We start from the raw sequence: 12,975 nt of genomic DNA, 5'->3' as shown, positions 1-12,975 counted from the left end.
CAACTGCGAAGAGCAATTGGCTATGCTTCAGGAAAGAGAATTACATTGAGACAATTTCAGGCTATTTCTTATTCTCTCTGTTGTGTTTTTAGACAAATTTCATGCTGCTCTATTTAAAATGTCCTGAGCTGCAGGTTTGAATACTGTAGATCAAATGACATGTATAGCTTCTGAGTGTGCTAGGCAGAGCTACCTTACCTGGTTTTCCCATCTCAAGTAGCATACCTTCTAAGGCAGTTAAACACAAGTGAGAAAGCTATTAAGAAACTCAAAGCACTTATCAGCTACTGATCACTGGGATGGAGGCGTATTTGGAAGGAGGAAAAGCTCAAAACTCATTTATTTGAAATGCTGGTAGAAGTGTGATAGTTTTCTATTATTGTATATTTAGATCAATAGGAAAAAACATTTCCTCATCCATTAATGGGCCGTAAGATGTTATTCCTAAATACCTGCCCAGCCCTTAGTAAACCAAGACTATGGTTTGTGTTTTGCTACAGAAATTGGAATTCTAAAGGGAGGACTTCTGCTGGCTTCCAATAATACTACTTAAGTGTTTTAGTACCTGAAGTGATTTAGGGCATGGACTGTATTACTGATTCCTAGCTTCTTCAGTGCTTCAAATCAAGGCACGAAGGAAGTGCAGGTTGTTGCAACCAACAAATAACCACATTCAGTTCAAGTCTGTATGCTATCATTAGAACTGTGTTTGTTGTGTGATATTCTACAGAACTCGGCATCCAATAGAAATGCCACTATTGTGATGGAAGCGATTTCATCTCTTAGTGACTTGACTTTCCTTTCCTTACTTTGTGCTTTCTTATTTTAAACAAAATTCCAATCTCTGTCTAATGTTCCTGTATGGAAACACGACAAGGTCATTGTATCTCAAGGTGGTTGTGTGAATTCAGCACTAAAGAGAAGCAATGAGATGGATGTACAGTAAGACTATTTGTGTGTTTGCTTGCCTGTTTTCCTTTAAATATGCCTGGTTTAATCTAACTGTAAAGAACTTGCTACAAAAGCAGAGCCATTATTTCATGTTTGTTTTACTGTTTCTTCACTATTGTGGGGAGGAAAATTTCACAGATAAAAAACCATCTTCCTTTTATAAAGATACTAAAAAAAGAGATTATTGTCTTAGGAAGAACTATAAGAATGTAGCAAATAAACACACTCGTGAGAGTTATGAGTAGTTTCATTAGTTCCATTGTATTTTGTATAAAGCATACTTGAGCACTCCTAAAGCAAATCTGAAAGAAGCCATCTCCTTAAGCCAGGAATCCTTTTTTGCTGCAGTGCAATTCCTTTTTAAGATGAGAGGGAGTGCGGGCAGGATGCTTGCAGTGAATTGTGTGAAATGCCACCGGGTTGAAGTAACGTGCAAAGAAAAAATGAATTTCTGTAAGTTCTGTATTCAATGGCAACATATACAACGCATTTTGCTCTCAGGTCTGTGGCTGCTGTGTGGTTCATTTTAGCTATTTATGAGGTAATTATGTTCAGCTTCAAGTGCGTAAAGCAACAAATTACTCCCATGGCTCGGATAACTTTGTTTTGCTGCAGTTTAGCTGTCCTGTGCATAGAGTGCTTGCTATCCAGAGTCGTATGTTTTCTTTGTCCGATGGTTTTATGACCACATAGTAAGCAGGTTGTACAGTTGCTCACAAAACCCCAGCTGAAGAACTCAATTCATGCATAACCGATTCTGCTCTGTGTTTGTGGCCTTGATTGCTGTGGCATGACTGAAGTGGGAGCACCCAGGGAAAGGAAAACACTTAAGTACAGAGCTTGTGGAATCTATCTCCAGCTGTCTGCATGTGGCTTTGGGCATTCTGCTTGAGGTGATCCTGATTGAACAGGGCACTGGATAAGATGATCCCCGGAGTGCCCTTCAGGTTAAACTTTTCTGATTTACTGAAAGCTCCCCAAGTACAGGGACACTGTCAAGAGCTGTTTCACTCCAAGTGCTTCAAGCACTCACATGCTCACTTATTTGAGGTGCTGGTGAAGTCCAAAAAAGGGCAACAAGGCTTGTGAAAGGCTTGGAGAATATGCCCTATGACTGAAGAAACTGGGGCTGTTCAGTCTGGAGAAAAGGAGGCTGAGGGGAGACCTTATTGCTTGCTTCCAATATCTGAAAGGTGCTTACAGTGAGAGTGGTGTTGGTCTCTTGTTTGCAAAGCACTCTCTAAGCAGAATATGTTTATGTTCTTGTTGAAACTACTAATATTGTCTTGTAAGGACTAAGTGCTTAGTTTGTCTTGAAAAAGTAGTAGTACACTTCATGGAACTCTCAAGTCCTACTTCACTAACACATAAATATTTTACCATAGGCAATTTGTGTTTAAGAGGATAAGAACAGCAGTAAACTGAAATAAGACTGATAAGCAGTACTTAAACGGGGGGGAAAAAAAAACCCTCGTATATACCCTCGAGGAGTAGCATTTGTGTTATAATGTAGATGACTATGGTAGAAAAAAACAAGTTGTTTCACTATTCATTTTATGTCAAAATAGTGTGAATGATACCTCTTCCTCTTGGTCCAGTTGTGATGTCTATAGCTGAGGTGTCAAAGTCTAATGTAAAATGCTAGTAGGCTCTGTGAAGCAACGCTTGTTTGTGTTGTGTGATCTAACAGAACCTCCAGAAATACTTTAAATGTATCAGATGTATTTTCATTGCATGTTTAATGAAGACAGAAAATTATTAGCAGGTATTTTCTACTTGCAATGCAAAGAGAATTCACGATAAGAGTGATTATGAGAAAAGGGTAAGGGGTGCTTTAAGGTCATAGTGAATGAGAGGTGAGGAGGAGAACTTGGTTAAACCAAACTCTTAAATGCTGTCAGATGTGCTGAGTAAATGAGTGCAACGGAGTACATCTGTCACAAGTATAGCAGCATGCCTATTCAAATGAAAATGGAATCATGCTGGGTTGCTTATTGTCACTTTTATGAAAGCAATGGAGGGAGATATCTTGAATATTACTAGAATGGTGCCTGGATCTGCTGATGCAGGGAATGTACTTTGTAAGAAATCATACAGAGTGTGATGTCATGCTGATATCGGTATCATGGAAATAAGCAGAGCATGAGTATTGTAAAGTAGTTTATATAATGAGTGAGGCGTGAAAACCAGGCATTTAAGTGTGATGAATAAGTCTTTTTAGTAAACCTAAAACAGGCACAAATGAAAATAGTATGTGATGTAAATAAGACCACCTTTCTGCATTTTTCTGTGCTTATATTGCAGCAGGAAATGATGAAGGCAAAATGAAACTGAGATGGGAAAAAAAAAATCTACAGAGCAAAAGAAATTAGTAGGAATGGCTTTTAGTTGTGCTTTCTTTTTTTTTTTTTTTTTTGAGAAATCTGAGTACAATTTGAGCATCGAACCTTCAACTTCAACACTCAGTGCTTTTACTTAACTTTCTACAATTTTATAACAATGGCTTTTTCAAGAGAGTGGTTTGGGTGTTTTGAAATGAGTCACCAGTGTAGATTGATGTGGCTGTTATGAGGAGCCAGAAATCAGGCATTCCTCAGCTGTCAATCAATTTCTTAATTTCTTACCTGGCAGCATATTGTTAAGTGTCTTAATTCACTGATTAAAAAATGTACCAGTATTTTTCTACATAAAGGACTTGATAATCAAATATTTGAGAAAATGTAATGTTAAGGGCCTCCTGTAATAGATTTAGTCAACAAAGTTCTGTCTCTCATAGATGTCAATGCAGTAATCGGTAGCATTAAATGTTAATGGCCACATAGCCAGTAACCTCTCTGTGATACAAGTTGATCACTTTCCTGTAGGGTGAGCCAGGCTAATTTGTTGGCACTGATATTAGAAATGCTATTGGCAGTTTCAGTGTGAAATTATGACTGTTTTATAGATTCAAAGGAGTTGTAACTGATAAGCTATTCAAATAATTAGTTGATAATCCCAAAACCTTAAGTTCAAGTTTAGAAGGTGGAGTTCTGCCTTCTAATGTTTTCTTTTTGAGAGATCTCAGGCTTGCTGCTAAAAACTGTGTAGTGTTTAAAGGGTTTATTCTGACAGAAAAAAATATCTGTAAACATAATGATGAAATATGAAGAATTGAAACTTTTAAAAAAGGAGATAAAATAATAAGGATAAATTAAAAAACAAATCTCAAATTTCACATGTACAGGGAAAGGTTGGTGGAGGAAGAGAAGCTGCGCAATAACCTTGGTTTTGATTGCTTAGATATGTAGAAGAAACAACCATTCCAGCCTTGCATTATGACTGACATTTGCAATATTCTATGTGGTTTGTATGCCTCAGCAATGAAGGTCCGTTCTGATTATGGAAAATCTGGTAGGTTGATCTCATCTTCTTTTATTTTTAGGAATAAACAGTAAGAAGTTCTTAAGAATTCTGGTTTTTGTATACTTTCAGTGTATCATTGCAATGAAAGTTGACATTCAACATAATGCAGTCTCTAATATGCTGCAAAATCTCAGGTTTTTTTTTTTTTTTTTTTTTTTAAAATGGGAGGTGTTCAGTAACTTCCAGGAGAGCAGTGGGCTCAGGATGCTCTATGATTTCTTGGGCAGACAACAAATGCCCCTCTTCCTCCTTTTCCTCTGTTTTATTGGTGAGCATGACACTGCACAGTATGGAATGTCCCTTTCAGACAGACTGGGTGAGCTTTTTCCATCACAGCTCCCTGTGCGCTGCGCTCTGCTAACTGGCAGGATAGCAGTAGGAAAGCTCTTGGCTCTGTAGGACTGCTGCTCTGCAACAACTGAAACATCAGCATGTTATCACAACTGCTTTGAACGAAAAATAAACATGGCTTTGTGCAAGCTTGTAAGAAGAAAATCAACCTTATCCCAGCCAAAATCAGTGACGGAACACATGCTTTTTCTTTCTTGGTTAGAATCACAGAGTACGTGAAGTTGCAGGAACTATGCTGATTGCTTCTGAGTACATGAAGTATAACACGAAAAACACACAATTTATGATGATAACTGAGGATTACTTCACTAATTTTCATTCTTAAGTAATCCAGAAAAAAAAAAGGTTTATCTCAACTTTGGACACTGAGGAGAAGAGGTGCAAACAGTAGTAGTTAGATTTTGCCCTATTAGGGTCCCTGTTATTGAACAGGAAGCTACCACAGGTTACACCAAAACTTTGAGAGAAATCATCAATTATATGCTCAAAAAACTGGATTTTTGGTGCTTGGAATATTTACTAGTGATCTGAAATCCGAGGACAAAACATGTTGGAAACACCTTAGTGATAAGGAGGAAAAAAATCATTTCCCATTGTGTGACTAGTTAACGGATAAATGGGAATCGGGATGAAGGTAATCGAAGGATAACTTCCAGCTGCTAATGTGATGGAGCTGTGAAAAGTACTGGTGAGACTTCAGAGGGTATCAGGCGAGGCCTTTCTGTCGGCGTCAGCGAAGTGTCAATGCCGTGTGAAGCGGAGTGTTAACAGCTTAAGGCCATTCACTGCCTGGTTTACATACTGTGTTACATCCTGCCTACAGATATCTGAAATAAATGAATGCAAAAAGGTGCTGAATTAAGAGAGTAAAATAAATATGAAATCCAAGAAGCTGACTAATTTAGGTTGATAAAATATATTATTTTGCAAGCCGACTTGCTTGCATACATAGAACATAGCTAGCTTTTCTCTCTCCTTCTATGAAGAAAGACTAATACCACAAGATGAAATCTAAAACTCTTCATCATATCATTTAGAAGCCTCTTCTGTACTCTTTTGTATTTTCAAGTAGCTGAACAACCTTCCTTATGGGACTAAAAGCAGAATAGAAATTACGTAAAAGAGGGGTAGGTAACTTTATGGCAACGATGGTCCAGGTGAACATCTGGAGAATACTTTATTTGAAAATACATCTCTAAAATTTTTAGTGAAAGGATCAGGCAGGATCTTGGGAATTATTTAAGTACTGGAGTCACTTCTGAAACCAAAACTCTCATTTCTTAGACGCTGGATATGATTTTGAAGTCTTTCTGTTTCAGGTCTCTGATTGCCTTGGAGACTGAAGTCACTGACTGGGAGTCAGCTAGGTCAGCTAATGCGAAATGCCTTGGGCAGTTTTCAGTAAATAGGAGAAAATTTAAAGAGTTAGACTTGTAATTCTCTCCTGAACTCTTCAGTCCTGCTTTGAAAGCTTTTTCCTTTCTCATGCAAATTAACTTAGGCCATACCATTTTCCCCCCTTCCCAGCTTTATAACTTTTTTTCTTCCCTTTGGCTGACTTCTCTCAGTCGAGAAGAATGCTCAGTTCCCTGTAGTATCACTGAAGGTAGTTCACTCAGTCTGTTCGTAGGTCTTTCCATTTCCTGAGGTGTTTACCTTTTCATCCTCATTTTCTGAAGACATGATTGTCTTAAGAACGTATCTTGTATTTCCTTTATTAAACAAAAGTCTCAGATCATCAAGTTCCAACTCTATTTCACTGTTGGTTTGTATCCAAGGCATTTCTCCTCTGGTAAATTAGCTAGTTTATCTTGTGACAACAACAACAAAAAAAATGATTATAGGGAAAAATAGGAGGGTTGTTTCTTGATTAAAGCCTACCTCCGAACTCTGGCTCAATTTTTTTCAGTAATCCATTTTTTAGTACTCTCTTCTACAAAATCTGCTGTATGTTAATATTCTGTTCAGTGAATGTGAATGGAGGAATCTGATCTGATCTTGCAGCGTGGGAATCTGTGGCTGCAGTCAAAGGGAAGCTTGTCAAAACCAGAGGACATAATGAGAAAATGAAGAGATGTGGTTCAATCTTTACCTTCCACTTCCAGAGAGCTGCCTTATTGTAATTCTCAAAGTTGATATTAAAAAAGAAAAACACACCTGTGTTTGGGCAGAAGAGAACTGAAAGTAATTGGGTCTCACTGTTGCTTCGAAGATTTTGGGTACAAATATCTGTGTCTGTAACTGTCCAGCTCTTGCTGCCTATCCTTGCTGCTGGGGTATTTCTTCATGCTGAGAGGGAGAAGGACACCAAACCTAAGGAAACACTCAGGTCCCTCAATCCTTTTCAGGATAAAATTCTCTGCTGAAGCTGCAGCTCTGCTGTAGGCTCTGGAAGTGCCCAGACCTACTCTCCAAGTTTGTGCATAGTCCAGCAGTGTTCCACAGCTCTACTTGCATCCTGCTTCTCAGGGGGAATATCCGTCACAAGAGGAGGCTGCAGACAGGGAATGGAATGGCAGTTAGATAAGTGCTGCAACAAAATGAATTCTGGTAATATTTAAAACACTTGCTATAAAATTTCCTACTGTAAGCTTTGGAGTAGTCAAAAGCTGCTTTGCAGAACTTCCTTTTTTATTTTTCTTAAGGTTGATTTAATTGAGAAACAGCATCAGTCCTACATTGTTGAAAACAAATCCACTGCAATTTGCAGTCTCGCCTGTCTTCCAAACGAGGTATGTCTAGCCTTGACAAGCCTTTGGCCAAACAGTTTTGATAACTTGCCATTTTTCCCTTTTATGCAGTCTGTGTATGTGCCTCACTGGTCTGCTGCAAGTGAATGTGCAGGAGTCACCTTATCCAAAAGTCTTTACCTTAACTAAAACATTTCACCCCTTGTGACTAAGTCTCATAGAACCATAGCTGAAAGCTATTTGAGCTGTAAGAATTGGCCTTTTATCCTGATAACAAACAGCTAATTTTGTGGTTTTACAAGAGTAGATGCTTGCCCTTTTCTTTACACAAGGCATGGTATTTGTTAGTAGAATTACAGAATAATGCTATGTTCAGTTAAATAAGCAGTTGTTCAGTCCTTTCTCTGAACAAGACTCTGCTGTTGGGGAAACTGTTCTATTATTTATTTTGTACTTGGATTTCCAGTAAGATTTTGACAGTGAAGGCAGCCAGGAAAATGAACTGAAAGAAAAAAAGCAAAATAAAAATGAAATTGCTGGCATTGCAATAGCGTTTTCAACACAATGTCTACAATGGGTGGGAGGGGAAATATGGAAAGCTGCTCTTCTTCCATCTTGGCACTTGTGAGGAAGTCATTGAAATGCCAGGCTTGACTCTGACATTTACTTTTGGCTAGTGGAGAAACTGCAGGCAGTGATAGAAAGAGCTGCATCACAAAATTGCATGGCCTATATGTTCCCCCCAGAATTCAGGTGGGCATATTCTCAGCCTTTCTGTTACTAAAGATCATGCCAACTCTGTGTTCTATATATGCAGTAAAAAAAACAAACACAAAAACGAAAGATGTTCTCACTCAGGGTGGATTGCACTCAGGTGGTTGCAATTTTCTTTCTGTTCAGCAACAAACACGTCCTATTGTGAAGCAAGTCAGACACCTAGTGTCTGGTTCATTTATTTATTGGGTAAATGTGTAATTTGCAGGCTAAGCATGCTCGAAGTATCTGTTTGACTCTGAGGGAAAAAAAAACTGTGTTTAAGGATGTTACATAATTCTAAAGAAATAAAAGCTAATTCTGGTGATGTTATAGCAAATGCAAATCAGAGCCTTGCAAAAATATACTGATGTACAGTAAAGCATTGCACAGCTGTTAGTGCTTAGAGCAACAGTGTAATTGTAAGGAGACAGTATTGCATTTGACAAAGCGTTATATCTTTTTAAGTAAGCAATAACTGAAAGTTTGAGGATGTGATTTAATTTCTGATTGCTTAATGAGTATTTAATATCATGATCTTGCATGTCCAGTTTTTTAACAGGTTATTTTTCTAGATTTTTTTATATCTAGGAAGCTCTATGTTTTCTGATATGAATAAATGCAATTTAAGCATATATTCAACTGCTTTCAAAAAAAATTGGCTGTATGGATCTTCAAAAGTAACAAACAAAACATAGAAATAAGAATTAAAAAGTCCCCTATAATACACTACACTATAGAAAGAGCATTCCTGATTCCTTGCTTTGATTCTAAGGAAATATTACTAGATCTGAAGAAACTTGCTGTATGTAATCTTTTTAGAATACTCAGGTGAAGTTGTTATATGTGGCTCTGTTACACTTTTAATGGAAGAAAAGAGCCAAGTTTAAAAATCCACTTTATTCTGTTTCATTTGTGTGTGTTTTTTCTTACATTAGCCAAGCTTTTTACTTTTGGAGGTCACAGATCTGCTGACTTTACCTTAAAAGCCCTGATTGACATTTTCACACAGCATATATTCTTTGTTTCATGTGTCAATATTGTGGATCATGTAATTTCAAAATTGTTGGAAACTTGGTGATGACTATATACAGCTGTTAAGAAAAGTGCATACAATGTCTTGGGGGTTGAATCCTTCGCCCACTTCATGACTGAGCTTTGTAAAGAGGTGAATGTTAACTGTATTAATTACAGAAGACGATTTCTTCCGTAGAAATAGAATTTCCATTTTACCGTTTCATGTTTTGAATAAGGAAAGATAGACAAAAGTTGTGTTGAGGCATGCTGGGTAGCTTCACTGAGAAACTAAAAGGAAACAGGGAGAGCTAAAAAGGAATTTGGCATACACGTCACTGTGGTGCACTAGATCTGGTCACCATGAACTGGGCAGACATTTGGGTCCTCTGCTTTTTGTTCTTCTGTGCAAAGGGAAGGATATAGAAATTGAGTTTGGCCCTTGGTCTGACAGGGCATTATCTAATGCCCTCACTTAGAGTGATAGATATCTGCAACAGAAACAAGGTCTTGCTTTGGGTATGTTTTACTTGTTCAGTTTTTTTGTAGGAATTTAGAAACACTTGCCTTTCTCTCCCCTTCTCACACTTTCATGCTGTGTCAACAAACATCTATGAATGAGAGAATTTTCTGCAATTTGTCAATAAATGCATGCTGTGTTATTTCTCTTACACCTTGTCTCTTCTTTCCTGAAAAAATGGGGCCAGATCCATTCCTTTCCTTGCAGTGTACTGAAGCCTCTGCCACTGCATCCACTGACTTTAAGAAGGTCTCCATCATTACTAGAAAGGCCTTGTGAGTTGGAGATGGAGTAGATTTGCAAAATATAGTCAGTTATGCTAAGAACAATGAGGAGGTGAGACACTTGTATGTACTTCCTCCCTGGTTAATATGTTTTCTGAGCAGATGCCACACAACAACTTTGTAATATAAGCAAATACGAATGGAATGACAGTAGAAGAGAATGCATTAAACTGCATTACTTGAACGTTGTTCTAGGTAGGCGCTATATCTTGCTTCTCTGTTTGAAACTTCTTGGTTTTTCTGTAGTTCAGATGAGCATGATCAGGTTCAAATCAGCACCTCCATTCCTGGGAGTGGGTGCAGTTCTGTCCAAGCCGTGGAGGTCATTACGTGGATCTGCCATCACATGGATGCCTAAGCACTTAGCATTTGGACAAAGGGAGAATTATCACTGTTTCTGAGTCACTGTGTACACACTCGCTTCTCTTGTATTAAAAATAAAAATTCTGAGGAGAGCTTTTACTTACAAATGAAGAAACTCATTTTGACAAGCCGCCTCTTCTATTTTTACTTTCTGAGGAAAGATTATTGGTCATCTGGCTCTGAATACCTCAGTTTCAGTGTCAGAAAAGCTGAATTATGTTATTAGGAACTTAAATATCCCTAAAATAGGGTTAGTAATAGATATTGTAAAATATATGTGAAAATATAAGTTTTGACACTTCAGTGAGATGAGAAGCTTGAGACATCTTAAATGTCTAATGACTAGATTAATTAGGAAAAAATAATTATGGAGCAATAATTATGGACCAACTTAAGTCAAATTGTTTAGGTAGATGGGAGGAACAAGATCTGGTGCTTTTGAACCTTCATAAGCTTGGTGCTTATGTGAATGTCTTTAAGTACCTTTAGGCTCTGAAAGTGACTTATGTTCCTATGATACTTGCAAAGATGGTTCAGATATCTTGACAAAAGTGATGTTTTGATAGAAGTAGGAAGAAATAGCAAAATCTCCTGACAAGTAAAAGGTATTAAAACAAAATAGTTGAGGTTTCCAGATTTGCTGTCCGTGGTTGGTGTTGAGAGACTATCAAGGATAGAAAATGTAGAGTTTCCAAACCATACGGTGCCTCAGCTGCTTGTGGCTGGCTCAACTCTGCAGGGTCAAAGTGGGTGAGGGGTTGGGCCCTACCCCTTAGTTTTGCTTGAAGCATCATATCTATAGGCATTTAATACTACCTTCCAGGTCTTCCACTGGCAATGGAAAAGAGAGAATATGGTTTATCATATTTCACTAGTAGGAAATTTCAATATGTACAGGAGTTAAATAACTTGACTGTGATATATTGTCATACTTTGTTTTAAAAGATTATCCTTAGCAGTGGAGTTAATTGGTGTTTCAGGTTTTTTACAAATACTTTATGATGCTTTAATGGAGTAGATCAGGTTGGGGTTTTTTAAATTGCCAAAGAACAGGACTCGTTCATATATATGTTAAATTCATAAATTAAAAAAAAAAAGCTTGTACGCATTAAAAATAAATAAATAAAAGGACTACTCAAATCCGAATAGGCTCTAGGCCGATTAATGTATTCAGCTGCATGGTAGTTCTGTAGGAAACTATGCAGCAATAATAAAAAGATGCTAAGATGCTTCACGTTGATTTTAAGGTCAGTAGAGAAACTTAAAAGCTTCAGGCAAGGATCTGTGCAGGAGGTGAAATTGCTCACACATCCAGGAAAAATCACAAGTACCCTGCCAAGCACAGTATGAAGTTCTAAAGATAAGCAGATCTCCCTTTGTGCATTCATGATGCATAGTCATCAGAAGAATAAGGTTTTGCTTCCTTTAAAGTCTTAATGTGCTAGATTGAAGAGTGACAACCACGTGAAGTATCAACTCTTGCGTATTTAGCAATTGGGAAGAGCAATTTAAGACACAGAATTTGGTTGGGTTATATCAAAAGTTTCTTAGCTCCTGTAAATATTCAGCTGTGTAACACCCAGCATTTTTGTTTAAGAGAATTTTCTTCTAAAGGCAAAATTACGCAACTTCAAACATCAGTAATGGCAGAAGTATTTTTTTATGTAAAAGAGGAACTGAAATAGAATACTATTAAAATGATGCAGTGCAACTCTATGTCTTGCTAACTTTGCTTTTGCCTTTCTTGGCATGACTTGTGCTGAACTTGCTTTCCAAAGCAAAATTTGCTTGCTTGTTCTGCCTGTTATATAACTATTTCATAAGTCTGGGTAACTGTGATTCTCTTACCAAGCTCTCCTCTTCTCACTTTGGATGTGCAATAATTGGAGTAAAAGGAAAAAGCCAACTGCCCCAAATGGCTTTTGTCCTCCCTGTAAGCCTCTGCTGTGACTGATGCATTTTTCAGTCCCACTTCCATGTTAGACTCATGAAATCATTAAGGTTGGGAAAGACCACTAAGGTCATCTCATCCAACCATCAAAGTGCTGCTGTGCTTACTAGTCCTAGCATTTCCCTTGCTTTGATCAACCCACCTGTTCAAAACCCTATTTCATATTCCCTAAAAGTGAGGCAATGTCCCATAGGCACTTTGCTTCCCAGCAGGTTGCAGTGAAGGAGGAATGCATTCTAACTGCTCCCAAGCTGTGCAGGGATCAGAGGGCACCTATGAGGGCTCGTCTTAAATGGCACTGTGGTGAGCCAGGGTGGCCCTGGCAATTCTTCTGTACTGAGCTGAGTCTGGAGATATGGGATTTGTCCTCTTGGTATAGGACGATGGACTGCTTGTTAATGAGAGCCTGCTTAGAGCTCATCAGGGATGCATAAGTTTTCATGCGTGTACTTCTCTTTCCGACTGTAGGCAGCTAACAGGTGACAAGTCATTGATAGCTGCCCTTTCCTGAGTCAGACTTGGCCATTTTCCCGGCAAGTCTCCCCTGTGGCACGCTTGGACAGATGCTCTGGGCAGGCAGAGGAGGGAGGGAGGGGAGTGGTACATGCCGCTCTCAACTCTGGAGTTACTGCTTTAAAGAGGGGGGAGGGGGGGGAGGGGGAGGGGAGAGGAGCGTCAAAAGAAGAAATGAGAGCC

At 38.3% G+C, this 12,975-nt stretch overlaps 1 protein-coding gene across 1 annotated transcript in view; it reads left to right on the top strand.

Annotated features, from left to right (window-relative positions):
- Positions 1-12,975, top strand: part of ANO3 (anoctamin 3) — a 194,979-nt gene that overhangs the window by 15,375 nt on the left and 166,629 nt on the right. The window lies entirely within an intron of this gene.

This window comes from Centrocercus urophasianus, unplaced genomic scaffold (genome assembly GCF_019232065.1).
Source record: "Centrocercus urophasianus isolate 14NV4802_14NV808 unplaced genomic scaffold, USGS_Curo_1.0 seq_7, whole genome shotgun sequence".
NCBI classification, from domain to species: domain Eukaryota; kingdom Metazoa; phylum Chordata; class Aves; order Galliformes; family Phasianidae; genus Centrocercus; species Centrocercus urophasianus.
Note: the sequence above shows the minus strand (reverse complement) of the source record. Positions and strands in the feature narration are given on the sequence as shown.